Below are 6,936 nucleotides of genomic sequence, written 5' to 3'. Positions count from 1 at the left end.
CAAAGTGTTTTTTTTTTTTTGAATATTGAACGGCAAAACATATTTTCAGATGTACCATGTATATCAGTGTGTATTATGATTTTAGCATGACATTGTCTCCCACAAACTCTATAGCGTTCTTTAGCACTACAAACATAAATACATATATATATGCATATGTGTGTGTGTGTGTGTGTGTGTGTGTGTGTGTGTGTGTATGTATGTATGTATATACTCGGTGAAGTGGTCTGCCCCAAGTACTAACAATTGGACCCCATGGAAGACCAGCTAATGCAGCTGAATACGGGTTATCCAGCCATCTTGTCAGATGGAAAATGAAAACAAACAAACAAGCAACCGAGCGAACAATAGTACGGTGTATACAGCGATTGACAGTGAAAGGTAGGAACTGGAATGAACTGGCTAATACAAGAACAAAATAAAAAAAGAACATGTAGAAACTAGCATCACGATAAGTCAATAGTACAAGTGCCAAATGAAATAAAATACCTCTAATTTTACAAGCAAACATCCAGTCACTTAGTATGATGAGTCTTTTCAAGAGATTCCTCTGCTGCAGTGCAGTGTCCAAGACTACTTCAAAGAGTGACGTAAGCCCGTGTCCAAGTGGCTACTTTTTAAACATTATGATTTTGATGCACATAAAAGATTCTTCCGTCTTTAATCTTAATGTTATTATTCTCCTTTACCGAATATCCAGCATGGGATCAGTACCCCATCAGGGAAAATGTTTCCATGACGTACCATGATATTACAAGTAAGGGCTTATGGTTGTACCAGTGATAATAGCAGTAAATGAGAGCACCTTATTTAAAATCAGTTACAATCTCCCATTGACGAAAGCATGCTGTGAGTGATTCTCAGAGCTATTTGTAACGCATAAGATGGGATCAGTGCACAAGGGAAGTTATTCCATGACATATTGCTGTCGCAACGGTAAAAGCAGAATCATGATATGTTAGAATCAGTTACAACCTTTCAAAGATGAAAAAAAAATTAATGACCGATTCCTGTTTTCATAATGCTTCACAACACTCTTACCTTAAGGCTTTATTCCTCTCAGCAGTTTATCAACTTGAAGCTTTATGCCCTTGAACCACAAGGCACCGCCCTTTTTTGTCAGTCCCTATATCATGTAGGTGACATAAACCTTTCCCTCACATTGAATCTTTCTATCCTGTACCATGATTACTTACAAATGGAAGTGTTCTTCTATACTCACAGAGCAGGAAGGACCTTTCAGAGTTTGTTACCTCGTTGAACTTCCCAGCCCTACATTTTTCCTGATCTTTTCTGTACTCTTATAGCATCGATCAATCCAAAACTCAGAGGACAGTAGAAATTGCTCATGACAACGAGTAAATTGTTTATATTGATGGAGATGATGGTGCTACGCATATAACAATGACATCGATTCGTACGGCGACACATATTCTCCTGCGACAATTGCTCCAATCTTAGTTTCTCCAAGCACTTAAGGTTACAGTTGTGATAGGGTTTGAAGTTAAGTTCAATGTTAGGATTTCAGTTAGGGTTAGGGTTATGTTTGTGGGTAGAATTTATGTTTAGCCTAGCATGCAGATCTTATTTCACGGGAATTGTTGCAGGAGCAATGTAATGGAACCGATTCGCAGAGCGACTACTTCTGTCGTCAATCATCTATTTTACTCTGCAAGTTCCATCACTACGTTTAAAATCGTATTGTCGTAAGTCGTACTTAAATAGTCTTGTCACGAGATGAAATACTTAGCACAGCTGTAGTTTTGAAACAATCCCTGATGACTGAGGGATTTCACATTCTGATGGTTCCAGTTTTTATTCAGCGGCAGAATTATCGGACGTTTAGTTCTTTGTATTATGTGTAACTTTGTTTCCTCGAAGCATATAATCATGTATGTATCCTATATATATATGTATGTATATATATGTATATATATATATATATATATATATATACATACATACATACATACATACATCTATGTTGAAAATATATATCATATTTATGTTCATGAATTATGTATCTTTGTGTTCGTATCTGGTAGGAGTTAATCACTTTTTTGAGTGTGTGGCGAGTGTCATCCTGAAGACAGTCATGAAGTAATATCAAATAATGTACACCTTGGCATTTTTAGATTTAGATCTTGAGATTTAGAGAAGTGACAAAAAAACCCAACCCTTTAATGTATTACACGGATGCAGGCGAAAGACCTGGAAGGGTGAGATGTGGGGTTGGGGTTCCTCAAGGAGGGGATTCGACTTTGCGGGATAGCTTATGGCGACTGAAGAATTATCTTGGTTAACTATTTTTAGCTGGTTAGATTTGAACATGAAGTAGCTGAAATCGTGCCGGTGTCAAGAATACAACGTACACAATTTGTTTCTCAATATGCTTAATTCATATTTAATCGCAAATATTCTGAGCTATATCTGTGTTCCTTGATATTAGATGGATATATCCTCAGGCCCTTTCCATGTAATATCACGGATGATGCTGCTGCGACTCGTATCTTAATTAGTGTTTGAATATGCACTATGACTTCCGATTTCATTTTTGGAAACACTCATACATTCTTAATTTAAGTGCAATTATAAATGTCCCTTATTACACGTTTTGTGACGGGGGTGGGGGGGGGGGGGTGGGAGGGGGAGGAATAGACCTATAACCTTACACAGATTACCGTCAACCCAGGATTTAAGCTCGTCAGACTGACGTTCAGCATAAATTAGTCATACCGCGTCCGAATGGATTTAGGATCGCAGATTAATGCTGATTTGTGGCAATTTTCATGTTTAGCAGCATATATTCTGGCGTATCGATAGAGCATGTAATCTTCAGGCCTGCATGGAAAGGAACATACTCAAATCAAAATACACATACACGCACACACACACATACACACACACACACACACGCACACACTGGTATATGAGTTATTGTTCATTCAAATGCATTTATAAGCATGTATAAATCGCGCACAGAATGCAGGTATCGTTCATTCATACACAACGGCCTTGGTGCCTTTTGATTATGAAATTGTGTGAGTTATACCACCTAATCAATTTCTCAGTGTTTGCTTAAATGTATCAAACTAGGAAATGATATAGGACGTAGAGAGTGGGTGTGAAAAAAAGAAAGGATGTCATATAACACACACATATCGATCGATAACAAACAGCAGTCATTGGAGGAATTTTTACATTATGAGAATGCAGTCGCAGGGGGACTGGAAACATGTGGATAATCTCTTATATTTTCCCTTCCTATTCTTCAATTCAATAGTCAAAGTATCTAAAAATATTCAAAAAGTGATTCATAGACATCTTGTTAACTTTAATGAGGTTTATGCATGCTTTACATTTTTTTTTTAGTCACATCATCATATTTCTGGAAGAATGAATTACTCATGTGCTATAGAGAATACGTGATAAAAACTTTGGTGTGTATAATAGATTATTGTGCGTTAAAATCCCTTAAGATCTAAAGTTTTGTCAAGACTTACATCAGTGTGAAATTGCTCAAAACACAACATACCAATATTTGTTGGTCCTATGATTTGCCTAAACGAGGACACTTCTAAGTGATATATCATCGTTCATTCTTTGTAGATATATCAATAATCTATGATTTTACTCAAAGTACGAGATGCTCATGATCAGCTTCCAGTGGAACAAAAAAGATAAGGAGGCCATAGGATGACACAAACCGTAAATGTAAACCATGCTTCCCAAGTTATTTAACTGCAATTGTGTCATCTTATTTCTACACATACAGCCACAGTTTGCTACAAGAAGGGAGGGTGTCAAACAGCTCTCACAATCCCTGAGTGGTAGGGATACGATATATGAGTATGAAGCATTAGCATGGCTGGATGGCTGACGGTCTTTTTCATTGGTATTGATCACCCTTCATACTCGCCTCCCTACGACATTTGTTTTATCAGGCATGAGCGGCTACCTTGGCTTCACGCCCCATGGTTTGCTGGATTGTCCCTTAAAGCATCTACTCTCACTTTCCAGCCACGTGTCCAGACGTAAGAAACACTAGATCCTAAATTTCATCCTGAAAAAAAAAAAAGATTTTTTTTTTCCAGTGGAACACTGTATTTCTTTCAATTTGAAGACTTAAGGGCACCAATAACTCTTGCCATGCTTTCACTCAGTGCTACATGTTTGATATGTTCATTAAGTGGGAATAGTTTATAATATACATCATAATTAACACTCACTTGAAGTGCTTGAAAATACGCTCTACCAACTTGTAGAGAGAATATCAATTTCTTATCGATTATATACTTCGTCAGTTCTTTTGTATATCTCACAGACCCACATTGTTGTACAATCATGCCATTGAGAACTTACGTCGCAAATCGAAAGTACGTTTCACAAACAAATATGATTAATAATAATATTAACCTCAAATGCAGATGAATTATGTAACAAGCGACAACTGTTTGATGCATACGTCACAACAGTCTTTCACTGTCTTACAAATAACAAAAAGGACAGAAGAATAAAAAATGCATGTACACCGATATGATATTCTGAGAGAAATGCACAGACAATTTAGACAATTTACAGACTGCAAATAAGAAAGAGACATAATAATGTTTCTGTCGATCCGCAGATGAGATGGAATGTTAAAGCTTTCATTATTTCTGAAAATAGATAAGTAGAGACTATTCTTGTCAGAACTGTAACTCACCTCGCTTTCGATATTCCTCAGCGTCCATGGTCGAGCGCTGTGTCGATCTCCGAGAGTTACATCAGAAAACAAAAAAAAAATTGTCTTTCTTCTCAGTTTTGTCTCTGTGTTTATCTTGAGGTTGGATGATATCCTCTTCGAGTGTGAAGTCTTTCAGAGGACCTACAAAGAAAAGACTCCTATCGATGACATTTCCTTATGCACCTTTTTCAGCTGGAAATGTGCAGATGAAATAAGTTGCGGAGAATGTTCGCGATAAAGATCTAAGTTTGCTGTAACTTACTTATAGAGGACTTTTTAGCTATGTTTTAGCTGACAGTGCTCTTTATCAGTTGTCTAGATGATCCTCCAGTATGCGTGAATATATTTAGAATTATCGCATTACGTGCATTATTGAAAATATTCGTATTAAGCGCGAAGTTTCGTGTTGCAATGAGAACTAAACAATCAGAAAAGGGATTTCTTAGCACCACCGGCTGTAGTGTGTTGAAGACCTGTCGCTTGTCCCGTTCCTGTCGTCACGAGTTGATGATAATCTGTGCTGGTTTCAACCGCTGCTTAGAACCCCCTGTCTGTACCCTCGCTAGGCGAAAGACAGACGAGCTGGTCGAGTGGAGCTCGGCTTATATAGCAGCTGGCTTCGCTGGTGCTATCTGACTTAGATGCTAACATATTCGTGAAAAAAAAAAATATCAGAACGGAGTGATGACTGTGGCAAGATTCGCTCACTAGTAGTTGCAATGGGACCAATGCGCGATGCGTGCACTGGGTGGGAGGGGACTATATTGTGGGATTGTATTATCTGTAATATCACCAGCCAATCACTGTAGAAAAAGGAAGAAAATGAACACAACAAATGTCTGTGCGGTTGACTAAAGCTTGTGGCGTTCTAAAGACGAAAGGCTTTACATTCGGGAGAATGCACCCATCCGTTGCTGTCTCGATGGTATTTCTGGATTCGTGTGATCTTTTTGGCCCACTGGTAATTAGAGAATTAAACCGAAAAAAAAATGACTTACGGATGTCCTTATATGAAAACTGTTTGTAGTTGTATCTTCTTTGTAAACTTTTCTAGTGCCAAAGAATATTTTCATCCATTCCAAAAGTCATAAAAAGTCAATGTAATCATCTTCTTGTAAATATTTGAACAATAGAAACACAACCATCATCTGTTTGATTGTTTTTTCTTCTTTTTTTTTTAGAATGCTCACATGGCGATATTGATAAATATGTTCAAAATGCAAGACTGGAACGTTGTTTGTTTGTTTTTTTCGAATATATTACTCGTACTGATCTCCCTGTAATCACTGATTCATTGTCTTGATAAAGCCTGACAACTTTAAGTCGTACATACAAATTACAGAACATTATGATCCCGATAAGAAGAAACTAGGTCAGTTATCTTCATGACATTTTGAGGAATTAGGGGCCGCCTTGGTGGGATGGACTGAAGGTTGTTTTTTTTCAGTTGTGAATTCAGTTATAATTTTTTTATATCCCTTGTATTTACATTCATCAAAAATACCAGACATAACGATGATTGTCACCATCTCAGTTTGAAATTTGTGGTTATTCAAGTTGTTTCTCAAAGGTTAAGACAATTAATCCCATACGGGATAGACTGATTCTAAGGAGCCTCGCAACATGTGTCACTGTCAGCCTTTCACAACATCTATCTACTGGTGCAAGATGAACTTTTAAAATACCTTGTGGCATGACTTTTTATAAAGGCGACATCACTGGTTCATGAAATCGAAATGACTGTTACCCTTCACCCCTCAATTCTGATGAGGGTGCCGAAATTGCGTTCGGATTTGGGGCATGTTAATTGTTTAAATATCTCAATCATTATCCAAGCCTTTCGCAGAAATATAAAAGAAGGTTGTCTTCAAGATCATCACGGATTCGAAAAAAGTAACTGATATTAAGAAACACACAACATGCTACTATTATATGGATTAATCATATAATGGCTCTATGCTATTGCAAATCAGCAAGGTTACATACATCAATAGAGAACATTCGCAGACTGATATTTTGGCGGGAATTAGTGTATAGCGATAAATTTCATAAAGTATCAGCACTAGCACACTGTGATTAACTACCCTAAATTTACCTTTTTTGACTTGCTCAAGTTTTATGGTAAATTATAATTCACACAATTCACTTCATTGTAAAGTGGATCTGAAATTGGCAGTCCATTCATTTTGTAATCTTTATTTGATTTATGT

This window comes from Diadema setosum, chromosome 14, assembly GCF_964275005.1.
Source record: "Diadema setosum chromosome 14, eeDiaSeto1, whole genome shotgun sequence".
Lineage (NCBI taxonomy): Eukaryota > Metazoa > Echinodermata > Echinoidea > Diadematoida > Diadematidae > Diadema > Diadema setosum.
The sequence above is the reverse complement of the archived record's forward strand: the minus strand, read 5'-3'. Positions refer to the sequence as shown.